At 38.0% G+C, this 12108-nt stretch overlaps 1 protein-coding gene across 2 annotated transcripts in view; it reads right to left on the bottom strand.

Moving 5' to 3' along the window:
• The window catches only part of npepps (aminopeptidase puromycin sensitive), a 130104-nt gene that overhangs the window by 101568 nt on the left and 16428 nt on the right, over positions 1-12108 (bottom strand). The gene's annotated exons all lie outside the window — the stretch shown is intronic.

The raw sequence follows: 12108 nt of genomic DNA, 5'->3' as shown, positions 1-12108 counted from the left end.
GTTCAGTTCTGTTTGCACCAGTTTGACTGGGCCCATGTTATACAAATGGAGTTTTGATGTAGCAGTCAAGGTAATTATCATTTTTTGTCACTATGCCAAACTGTTTTGGAGACCAATTTGCTCATGATAATGTACGGCATATTCAATTTGTTTCTCTACAATCCTCTCAGGGCATACAATACTTTATCTGTAAAACCCAAATGCCGCTATACTGGCTTGCTTTCATCATTCCAACATGATCTTTCACTTTTGTTCTTGTTCACCAGATCCTTCCCAGCAGACACTCCAAATTATAAAATCAAAGCTGCAGATGACCATGGGGGATTAACAACCTCCTTATATGTAATGAATGTATACTACCAAATGTTTGTCCATTGTAAACCACGCATGAGGTGTTGAACACCTGCTTCTTGATAGCCCCCAATCACGCCAGCTCGGTGCCTGGATGGTCACTCTGTTCCAATAAAACAGTGCCGACGACTAGAGCGCGTCCTCAGTATTTCAAGGAGTTACACTCACACTAACAAATGGAGAAAGTACAATCATATCAACTCCTTCAGCCCTATGGTGATTTTGACATTAACAGGTTTATTCAACAGACAACCCCTCTTGCAACTCATCATTTTTTTGACATGTCCCTATCTGTAAATACCAAGATTAGGCCTGGATATGATATGGATTAGTTGGTAGGACCTATGTTAGGAGGAAAAATCTTTTCTGTTTACTAAAAAAAATGTGCTGGCTTGAGTATATCTCCAAAACCAAAAGCATCAGCTCAGGTATACATCTTCCACAGCAAGAATAGGTTGTACAGTCATGTCAATAGGACATACCTTTTCTTGACATTGGAACCAATTCAAACAATAAATAACCTGTTTAACCACAATAAATAATAAAATTAAAATTGATTTAATACATAAAACTAAGATAAAACAAAAAATAAATAGCTTTATAAATAACTATGCATACAACTACCAATTATATATTTTTTGCCATGAACTTAATGACTAGTCTAAAAGCTACTGAAGCAGATGACAAACAACCTACAGAATCCCAATGTTTCAAATGGTTTCAGAATAACTGTAGGCTTTGTAATGCCTGTAAATCAATAGTCATATTTCTATAGTAATAATCATCAATATAGTAGACAAATGTATACATAGTAATATAGCACATTAAAATAGAGTGAATTCCTCAGTGTCAGTTTCATTCCTCCCTCAATTGCACATCGTCTTTCATGGAAATAAACATCCCCAGTTCACTTTCATTTTCAACCCCTGACCATCATCTTCATCCTTAGAATGAAGTATGGCATGAAATGGTAGTTCTACTAATAATATTCCTGAAACAAAATGTTTCTGTATCTGAAACATGTTGCTGAAGTATTAGAAATGCAGCATTCTGTTCTTTGCTTGTGTTTTCAGCAGCTAGTACTGCTGGTGACGAAACAGCCAAAATTTAGGAAAATGTATTTGTGGTTTTCAGATGTAAATCTGGTTTCTGCACACTGGATTACATCTCCCAATACTTTGACTAAAAAGCAACGTTTCAACCGAACAGAGCCTTCATCAGGCAAATGACTCACATGACAGGTAAAAGGGAATATAACCTATAGGCAGTAAGCCAATGACATCACACTGACCTCACTCTCAGCCAATTAAGTAGGCTATAGCACATTGGCCATTCAATAATAAGTAAAAATAGTGCAAATACATACAAACATTTAATAATCCACAATAGCTACACAATGGAAAAAGTAGCAAACGGCATACCAACAAGCAACAAGTAATTTTTTTTACATATCATATATAAGAATAATAGTTAAAAGTATATTTACATGGTATACTAAGCAAAAAAAAATAATAATAATTAGAAGATGTGTGTGTGTTCATTAATCATCATTAATCATTATTGTTTTTATTATTTTACTGTCCTTTTGTCTTAAACTGGTCTTTGTGTTTTTATTGTGTTGTTTTTATGGTTTTTGCTATTTTTGATTGTACAGCGCTTTGGTCAAGTGTTGTTGTTTTAAATGTGCTTTATAAATAAATTTGGATTGGATTGGATTGCTTGTGATGTTTTTCCCACATAAGTGAGGCCACAAGGACAACAGATAAGATGTAGCACCATGCATGTTATGTACATGTAATGGCACCACATATAGATATGTCCCAACCGGTGTGTGGATGGCTGAATCTCTTACATTTGTGCGTGTAAGTGCATTGGGTGCAGCTACCACACCTGTAATTACCGTCTGGTACAACAGGGAAGGTCGGTGTGCAATGAGGGCGCATATCCGATTTGACCAAACAATCTCATAGATTGGTCACCGACCTTCCCTGTTGTACAAAATAGGATTAATGAACACAGGAGTAACATAAAAACTGGGGATGAACGTAACCCTGTGGCTGTTCATTTTAAACAAGCCGGTCATAATGTCAGTGCACTGAGATATGTTGGTGTGGAAAAAGTGGAGAAGCTTCATAGGGGAGGTGATCTTGAAGAAAGGCTTCTCCAACGTGAAACTTTCTGGATCTATTTCCTCAATACCACTTCCCCCAATGGTCTAAATGAGGAATTTGATTTTGTGATTTTCTTTTTTGCCGTCTGTTCCAGTACCCTAGTATGCCAGTGGCTAAAAAAAACCATCTTGTAATTGTTTTTGTTTTTTTTTTTTAATTATTTGATTACCATGAGGTCTTTTAACTATTATTCTTTTACTTACTTACTAAAAAGCTTTTACTTGTTGGTATGCCGTTTGCTACTTTTTCTATTATGCATCTCTATATATTTTTCTATTGTGGATTATTAAATGTTTGTATGTATTTGCACTATGTTTACTATATTATTGAATGGTCAATGTGCTATAGCCTACTTAATTGGCTGACAGTGATGTCAGTGTGATGTCATTGGCTTGCTGCCTATATATACCCTTTTCCTATCATGTGAGTCATTTGCCTGATGAAGATGCTGTTGGGTTGAAATGCTGTTTTTTAGTCAAAGTATTGGGAGCTGTAATCCAGTGTACCTTACAAGCAACCAATGACAGCTCAGACCTCCCACTCACCAGGTCAGTTATTTCAAATAGATTTCCCCATTTTTCTTTCCCTCCATACTGAAGCTTTGGTATATGTCGATTTTTGGAAAGTTACCATAGCGTAGGTATCTCCACCGAAAAAACCTGGATCGCTGTGCCATTGGACCTCTGAATGTTTGCTCTGTTCCAGTACGCTGTGTCTAGGGTTGCCACTAACGACTATTTTTCTATCGATTAATCTATCGACTATTTTACCGATTAGTCAATCTAAACGGTTAATTTTCCTCCAAAAAAATAAAATTGACCATTTCAAGTTACACGTGTGTTGTAATGTAAGAATGTCAACATGTCCACATGTTCTGGATTTAGGCTAGCTCTTTTTACTACTAACTAATGCTTACATTACAGTGTGAAATATCCACATTATATAATACCACTAACCTATTTAAAGACACTCAATTTCAAAAATAACGTATATAACCAAAATATTTTGAGCAGTAGTACTTTCATAGCAATATGACATTTTATCTGTGTTCAGTAGTATAGAGAGAGACACAGTAAATCAATGACTAAGTCCTATCCGCTTCTGTTTTGCTCCAGAAAATGATGTCAGATAGGTCTATCTGCAAAGATATGGCTTAGCTATGCCCCAAACTCCTCAATAATAATAGTACTCTCCAAGAAATTATGAAGAATCGTTGACATTTTGTTAGGTGCAGCGTCTTTTAATGCTACCCCACAGTGAATGCGCAAGTGAATGCGATGATAACAAAATTTTCCGTTACGCTGACCGATAAAACGCTATTCCAAAAGCAAAATCAGACATGTTATACATCGTTAGAAAGCTTATACTCTCACCTACTGAATAAATGAATTGTCAATCAATTTGACACCAGCAATATAAACCTGCAGAAAATAATTGTAACTGAAAGTGTTGCCCAAGTTTCTCTCTCAGCTACTTTAGGCCTTTCTACTGACCATCCTAATAGCCCAGTAAATAAAACATGACTCCCCCCATCTTCCCCTTATACATCAAGTATTGATTTTATATGACTATTGCGAAATATGCAAATGACTGTACAATCTCGTTCATTGACCTACAATGAAAAACAATGTTTGTTTTGGTGTTTGCAGGGCTTTATGTTGGTATTAAGTGCTCATTAAAAAGGAGAAATAACATTTGGAAAGAAACACACCTTTTATTATCAAGCATAGTAACATTTTATGTTCGGGGTCAATTTGACCCCAGGAGAAATATTTAAAATGTCAAACATTTCAAATGTTTAGGTTCAGAAAACACTTCAGAACATCAGTAAGTAACATATGACAGTTATTCAATAATGAAGAAACACCAATAAAAAGTAAATTAATCACGAGAATTGAGTTTTGATAAAAAATGAACATAACTCAACTAGGTACCCGTGGGTATCAATTCTTCATTCAGACGAGAGTCAGCATTGTCAGCATTCCAAAAGCTTGCTGTTGCTTCACCTTTTGATTTGTACACGCCAAAATAAGCAACCCAATTTAGCATTGCTAGTGGGCCACATCCAGCTCTTTCCAATTGTCATCATACACACGCCTCCCCTCTAAGTTTGTCATCTCAAGAATATCCTTTTGCATTGATGGTGTTATGAAGAGTTCAAATGCAGACTTTGTCTTGTACATGACTGCTAGCATATCTGGTGGGGCCTGGAAGCATTTTGATGACATTAGCAGCACTAAGTCTACCCTGTCTTTCAACTGGGGATCCAGACCACAGTAGTTCTCCATTTTTGGAAGTGAACATGTCAGTTCTTGGTGGTTGAGAGATGACAGGGGGGTTTATTGTGGGTTGAGAGATGAGAGGACGGTTTATTGGTGGTTGAGAAACAAAAGGAGGGTCAGAATGTGGTATCTCAAAGGCTTCATCCTCATCATCAGAGGAGGATGCCACATAGTCAGGGTCCTCCTCAACATTATCCTCAGTCTCAGACATATCCACAACTAAATCACTTTCACCCTCCAAGATCTGTGAGAGAACCTCGGTGGCAGAAAATATACGCCTCTGTCTGGTGGTCATTTTCAAAATCTTTAGTTGAGGCACAAATGCAAAGATAAATGGTTTAGAGGACTGTGTGTGCAGCCCTTATTATAAGATTGCCCCCGCCCCCACGTTGTGAGAATGATCAGAAATCTCGTGGGAACTATGTTTTCTTCTCTCACTCTCACTCACATTAATGTGAAAGTGCCCTTAGCCAACACAACAAAAACAAGATCAAAGTGATGGTTTTATATAACAATAGAGTTTGGGGTCAAAATGACCCCAACAACACCAATGTGTACAGGACATTGAAAATAATTTTTTCAGTTAATATCATGTTTGCCATGTTTTCCCCATAAAGTTAGGAAAAGTCATGAAATATCTAGCTGAAAAAAGTATGGTAAACATATTTTTAGAGACAGTAAATATTGAATGGGGTCAAATTGACCCCAAACATAATAGGAGGGTTAAATGTTTTTGTCCTCATGATCATATACATTCACCCAACATATCTACTGCAATGTCTCCTAGCCGCTAGGGGTAAAGGCCTTTACTATGTCGTAACACTAAAGGCTGTTTTATACTTCTGCATAGTACACGTAAAAATTGGTCTGTGTAGGGGTTGTGTGCAATGTGCGGCTGCAGACCACGGTTTCTCCTCAAGAAATTAAAAGCGCGTAGTTAGTAACCAGTGCCCACATACGCCGCAAAGAAGATGATTGGTTGACTGCTGACATGCGGTCACTGGCATACGGCTCTGACTAACAGGTTATGACAGTTGATTCATAAAACCGATAGGCAACGTTAAATATGCGACTAAAAGCGATTTTGTCAGGTGAATGTCTTCATTGCAACAAGTTACATCTAGATGAGCATTTTTGTGGTCATTGGTGCAGTATCTAGTAAGTTTGGAAATATGAATGAAGGTGTTGTCTTTTGAACTATATCGGTCAGTAACAAAATCTAATTACGTGGCCTGCGCAACCCGTGCAACATGCCGCACATGTATAAATGATCTGGCCCTTCGCACACAACGGAAACAATGCAGACTACGCAAAAGTATAAAACAGCATTTAGATGGTCCGGCATGTATGTAGAGCCTAAACTAAACTAAAATAGGCGTCAGACACATAGGCCTATTCCAATCCATTGCTCAGCAGAGAATGCACATTTCAGAGCGCTTCAGAGACAGATAGAATAATAACACATAAATACATATTTCAAGTAATAAATACGACATTGAGAAAAAACGAAACAAAAGACGAAATATCAACTCGCGACCTGCGTGCTGCGCGCAGAGTAGCCTACCGTATTATTTATTTAGACATTGGCAGATAAGAAAATTTTCGGTTACGCTGACCTATAAAACGCTATTCCAAAAGCAAAATCAGACATGTTATACATTGTTAGAAAGCTTATACTCTCACCTACTGAATAAATGAATTGCCAATCAAGCCAAATTGCACTAAAAAGGGCGACAACGCCGCAAGCAACAAGTATGGTATTACGCACAGCTATTTAAGAAGATAGCCGACCCAGGCGTCACAGGTGCATGTATTTTTCACAAACGGATTGTCCAAGACAATATATGACCACTCATTCGCAAAAGGGACATCTACGCGTAAAACCAAAGGTAAGATTGTGTATTTATTAAATGTTTAGTCCCAGATATTGACTGTAGAATGACATGGTATAATAAAAAAAAAAATTGTCTCGTTTATTTCGACATTGGCAGACTACAGCATAAATTGCGTCTTTTGTTTATATGCAATGTTAGTAATTGCAGCGAGAAACTGCAGCTGTAGGTCGTTATGTTATGGCAGCAACGGAACGAAGCGGACTATATATGTATTAGGCTACCGTCATTGTTTCATTATACCAGAGTGTTTTCGCGCGTTTGCACAGAAACTCAGAACCTATCAATAAAATGGTTTAGCTACTTCTCAGCGTAATGACAGATTCAAAGACTAAACGAACTCACCCGATACGGTCTTCAAATGGATGCAGGCTCAAGAAAAGTAATTATTCATCCTCTCAAAAAGCTTTTACTAACAAACTTGGTAGCTTAGCATGCACTCTGGGTGGCACTGTCTTCCACTGCTTCCCCGACGTTCAGACCCTCCCCTCACTGATAAAAACTAGATCCTACGGTGTCGGATTACTCGCGTCGCCATGGATGTCGCCTGCCGTAAAGAAGTTTACTAGATGTCGTAGCACTTAGATTTGGAGCTCCAGCTTTTCCGCACCCCACCTAATAAAAAAGTCCAAATGGTGGGCAAACCATATGGCGGACATAGGTGCTCCCAACAGAATAAGTTGTAGAGCACATTCAGATGCATCAGTCCATGACGTTTTGTGTTGATCTGACTTATGGTGTGGGAGTTATGGCCTTTTAAAGTATGACCCTCTTGTTATAGCGCCACCATCGGGCCAACATAGGTGATTTTTAGTGCCTGAGTAGTGGGGGGCCATAGGAACCCACCTGCCAAATTTGGTTGCTCTAGGACTTATGGTTGCTGAGCCTCAGACATTTTAGTGGAGAAACCTTCCACGCCCCAACTAAAAAGTCAAAATGGCGGGCAAACAATATGGCGGACATAGGTGGTCCCAATGGCAAAGTTATAGAGCACGTTCAGCTGCATATGTCGATGAGGTTTTGTGTTGATCCAACTTCTGGGTGTGGGAGTTATGGCCTTTTATGCATTACCCTTTGTTATAGCGCCACCATCTGGCCGACATAGGTGATTGTGCCTGAGTAGTGGGGGGCCATAGGAACCCATCTGCCAAATTTGGTTGCTCTAGGACTTATGGTTGCTGAGCCTCAGACACTTTTAGCGGAGAAAAATAAGAATAATAATAATCCGAACAGATACAATAGGGTTCCACCAGCTTTGCTGCTTGGACCCCTAATAATAATCCTAACAAATACAATAGGGTTCCACCAGCTTCGCTGCTTGGACCCCTAATAATAATCCTAATAGATACAACAGGGTTCCACCAGCTTCGCTGCTTGGACCCCTAATAATAATCCTAACAGATACAATAGGGTTCCACCAGCTTCGCTGCTTGGACCCCTAATAATAATCCTAACAGATACAATAGGGTTCCACCAGCTTCGCTGCTTGGACCCCTAATAATAATAATAATAATAATAATAATAATAATAATAAAACGTAGTTTCAAGCAGTAGCTAATACACAAGGTCCAAGCACACGCAGCCAGTATTACACCACTTAACAAGTGGATAAAAATGAGAAAAGGCTAATGGTGTGATCGCTATGGTCCAAACCATTAAGTTACCGAAAAATAATGTTGTAGATATTCCTAAACTGCAATGTGACATTCAAAGTTTTAAAAAGAAACTGAAGATATGGAGATAAATCTGAGGGATCTGTTGCAAAATGCATGACGTGCCACAGCACAGTTAGAATTTAGAAAGGAAATTTATCATTTCTGGGAGTAGGGTTAGCACAACTGCAGCGTAGGTCAGTCCAAAGAGGTCTGCTTCTTCAACCGTCAAAGGAAAATAGACTGTTTATTGTGCTGACAGGGAGTCAGCAAGTGTGATGATCAGACAGTGCTTGTTTGTAAAACAACTGAATGGATCAGCATTATGTGAACTTCAGGTTCTCCATAATACAATGTAATCATGTTTTGTATTGTTGAAAAACTGATTTCATGGGGAACAAGTTGGTGTGTTTAGTGGTAGGGTGCTGACTAAAGATCTTAATACTAGAGCCCGACCGATATATCGGTTTTTTGACGACATCGGGATCGGCAGTTATGCAGCCGATGTGTCCCGATTTTTAAATAAGTATAATAAATAAAAGAAACATTGATTATTTATCTGTACTTGCCTGTTCGAACATTGTAATTGCTATTTACTAGAATTATCCAGTAGAGGGAGCTCTAATACAAGTGTGAACTGCAGCAGCTGACGCGCTACTTCTGTAATAAGACGTTTGTCACTCGTGCCTCATCCAATATTCTCCACTGCAAGACTTGTCTGCACAGATTCGATTGCCGCAATAAAGGTATGTATATTTAGTGAAAGTTCTTAATTAAATGCGTTTATACGACCACTATGTTTATCAATCCTCATTATCAAGCGAGCAAGCTAGCTAACATATTTGGTTCACTTTAGCAAGCTAGCTGGCTAGCAAGCCTTTATGAAGTGGCAGGGAGTACATAAGCAGCGTAGGATCTACATTTCCAGAGGACATCGCTGTATTCTCAAATAAATAACCAGCCAAAATAAAATGGTGATTGAATGCATCACACATTTGTTATTTTATCTGAGATAATGATATTAGCTACTATAAGATGCTGTGTCAATAGCCAACGCGTTATTGCAAGCGAGTGTGTCATCTAGTCACGTGTCATCGTAGCAAGTTAACCAGACAGTAAAAACACCAATAAGGCACTTCTAACGTGGATCATTTTAAGCCATGTTATCTAGCTTTGTCGTGATAACATGAGAGAAGGATTGCTGTTGGAGAAGTGAATCAACCAACACTTAGCGTGGGTAACCTGCACGAAAGCGCATTGTAGTTTTTTGCACCACCAAATTCTTATGGACAAGCCTCACGTTACGTTCATCCATTTAGTTTCATCTAACGTTACACTTGATTCACTCATTAGCTCCGCTGGATAAAGTCTTACTCTTTGATATCATGGAATAAAATATAATTCATTTACTGAGAATATATACTAAGAAATAATAACAAATTAATAACAACAATAATAATAATATTCATACAAATACATGTTTGAAACTGGAAAACTGATTTTTTTAAATTAATTTTTTTATAGATGGCTGGAAAAGAAAGGAGTAAACGCAACATATGGAGTTATTTTGAATTCACACCACTTGAAGATGGTGTTAATATATATATATTTAATTTAATATCATCTTTTACATTTTTTGATCTATCAAAAAGTTATTTTTGTGTTTATTTTTATTTATTTATTTATAAGTTAAATGTTCTCAAATATAGAAACTTTTATAAAATAAGTTTTTCAAATTGATTTGAAAATGTTGCACTTTTTGACAAAATATCGGTCAAAACATGGCAGCATTAAGGTAGGGCCCTATAGTTTCTGTGATAACAGAACCACAGATGGAATCGCGGAATTGAGAATTTAAAAAAGCTATAACACAGATTCCATAGGGCCCTACATTAAGTCAGTGCTAAAAGCTGACTCAAGATTTGAAAATATAACTACGTAATGTGAATGTTGTTATAAATAAGTCATTTATTCAACACTCATTTAAAAAAATCAACAACTATTTACAGCATAGCATAGTCTTACAAAGAATCTGACAACAATGTACAGACTTGGAATGCTGTGTTTTCAACAACAACAAAAGAAATTAAATTTAATTAAAATAAATAATATCAACGTTTTTGCACTCCACAAAAAACTTGTATTCAAGTCCTGATTGGCTACTGAATCTTACAACAAGCCTTGGAATGCTGGGCACATTTAAATAGGGATGGGAATCGCGAAACGGTTCCAAGTTGTCCTATTCATTGAAATTGTATGGCTCTGAGCTTGTCGATTCCGCTTATCAAAGCCAGCATGTTTTTACGACAGCTGCGCATTGCAATACAATGACGTAATGCGTTGGGGAGGCACGCACGCAGTTGGTGTGCGTGTTAGGTGTCTTAGGTGTTTGTTTTGGACGGCAGCTGTCACAACAAATTTGATCCGGGCTGCCAACCTTGATGCATTCTGTTGTGATAAATATTCTAAGATGACTCAGCAATTTCTCTGGATTAACGGGTTATTTTCTAGTCTGAAATGCGATCGTATTACGAAATGGCTACACGTCATGTAACGTGCAAGTAGTTGGCTATCTCCCTGGATACAAAGTAAATGTTTTTACCAATAAATAATAATAACTGCGATTTTATTCATGGAAATAGCTATACAAAAAGGCAAAATAAATGTCGTGTTTGCGATTGCCGTCGTAGATGTCAGAAGGAAATGTCACTGACAAAAAAAAAGTTTCCTCTCTTTGCAGTGGTTTGGGCTGGAAACGAGCTGTAAGAGCGGGATATGCACAACACTGCCTACTTATTGGCTACTAAATCTTACAACAATGTACAGCTTTGGTATGCTGGGCACATTTCAACAACAACAAAATATCTATGTATCTGTGTTACTGACGGTTTGGCTAGCTAGCTAAGTTAGCTAAATGACCATGTTGTCGTGCACATCAATGTCACCAAGCTAACGTTATTGATAAACAAGTGAAGTCGTTATTTAGATGGCGATTAACCTCTTAGCGCACAGCCCCTAGTGGTGGACACGCCCGCGTGCCTAGATTACTAAAGTCAAACATTCGGTGCTACTGCAACCAACGTGTGAGATGAAAACAGAAACGCGTTGTTTCAGTTTCATTAGTAGACGATACATGACAACTATGCCGAAAACGGAGTTTCGCAGCCCCACCATTGTCGCTCCGGTCGTTCATTTAACACGCACCCCCTCCCTGCAGTCTCATCTAAAAAACACCCCCCACCCTTGACATAATGGACAATATTGTCTATCCTGGCATTAATAAAAATATTCTTTCACCACTAAAAAATCGTATTCCGTCATAGCAACAAGATAAACCCGACAATAGCCCTAAGATATGCCTATACAGCAGTGAAAACGCTGCTCACTGAATAACGAAATAAACGAGAAAAGGTTTTTAAAAATGATACCATGTCATTCTACAGTCAATATCTGGGACTAAATATTGAATAAATATAAAACCTTACTGTTGGTTTTACGTGTAGAGATGTCCCTTTTGAGACTGCGTGGTCATATATTGTCTTGGACAATCCGTTTGGGAAATATAGGCGCATCTGTGACGCCTGGGTATCTTCCAAAATAGCTGTGCGTAACACCACACCTGTTGTTTACGGCGTCGTCGCCCTTTTTCGTACAGTCTGACTTGATTTACAATTCATTTATTCGGTAGGCGAGAGTATAAGCTTTCTAACGATGTATAACATGTCTAATTCTGCTTTTGGAATAGCGTTTTATAGGTCAG

The sequence above is a fragment of the Anguilla rostrata genome, chromosome 2 (assembly GCF_018555375.3).
Source record: "Anguilla rostrata isolate EN2019 chromosome 2, ASM1855537v3, whole genome shotgun sequence".
In the NCBI taxonomy this organism is placed as follows: domain Eukaryota; kingdom Metazoa; phylum Chordata; class Actinopteri; order Anguilliformes; family Anguillidae; genus Anguilla; species Anguilla rostrata.
The sequence above is the reverse complement of the archived record's forward strand: the minus strand, read 5'-3'. Positions and strand labels throughout refer to the sequence as shown.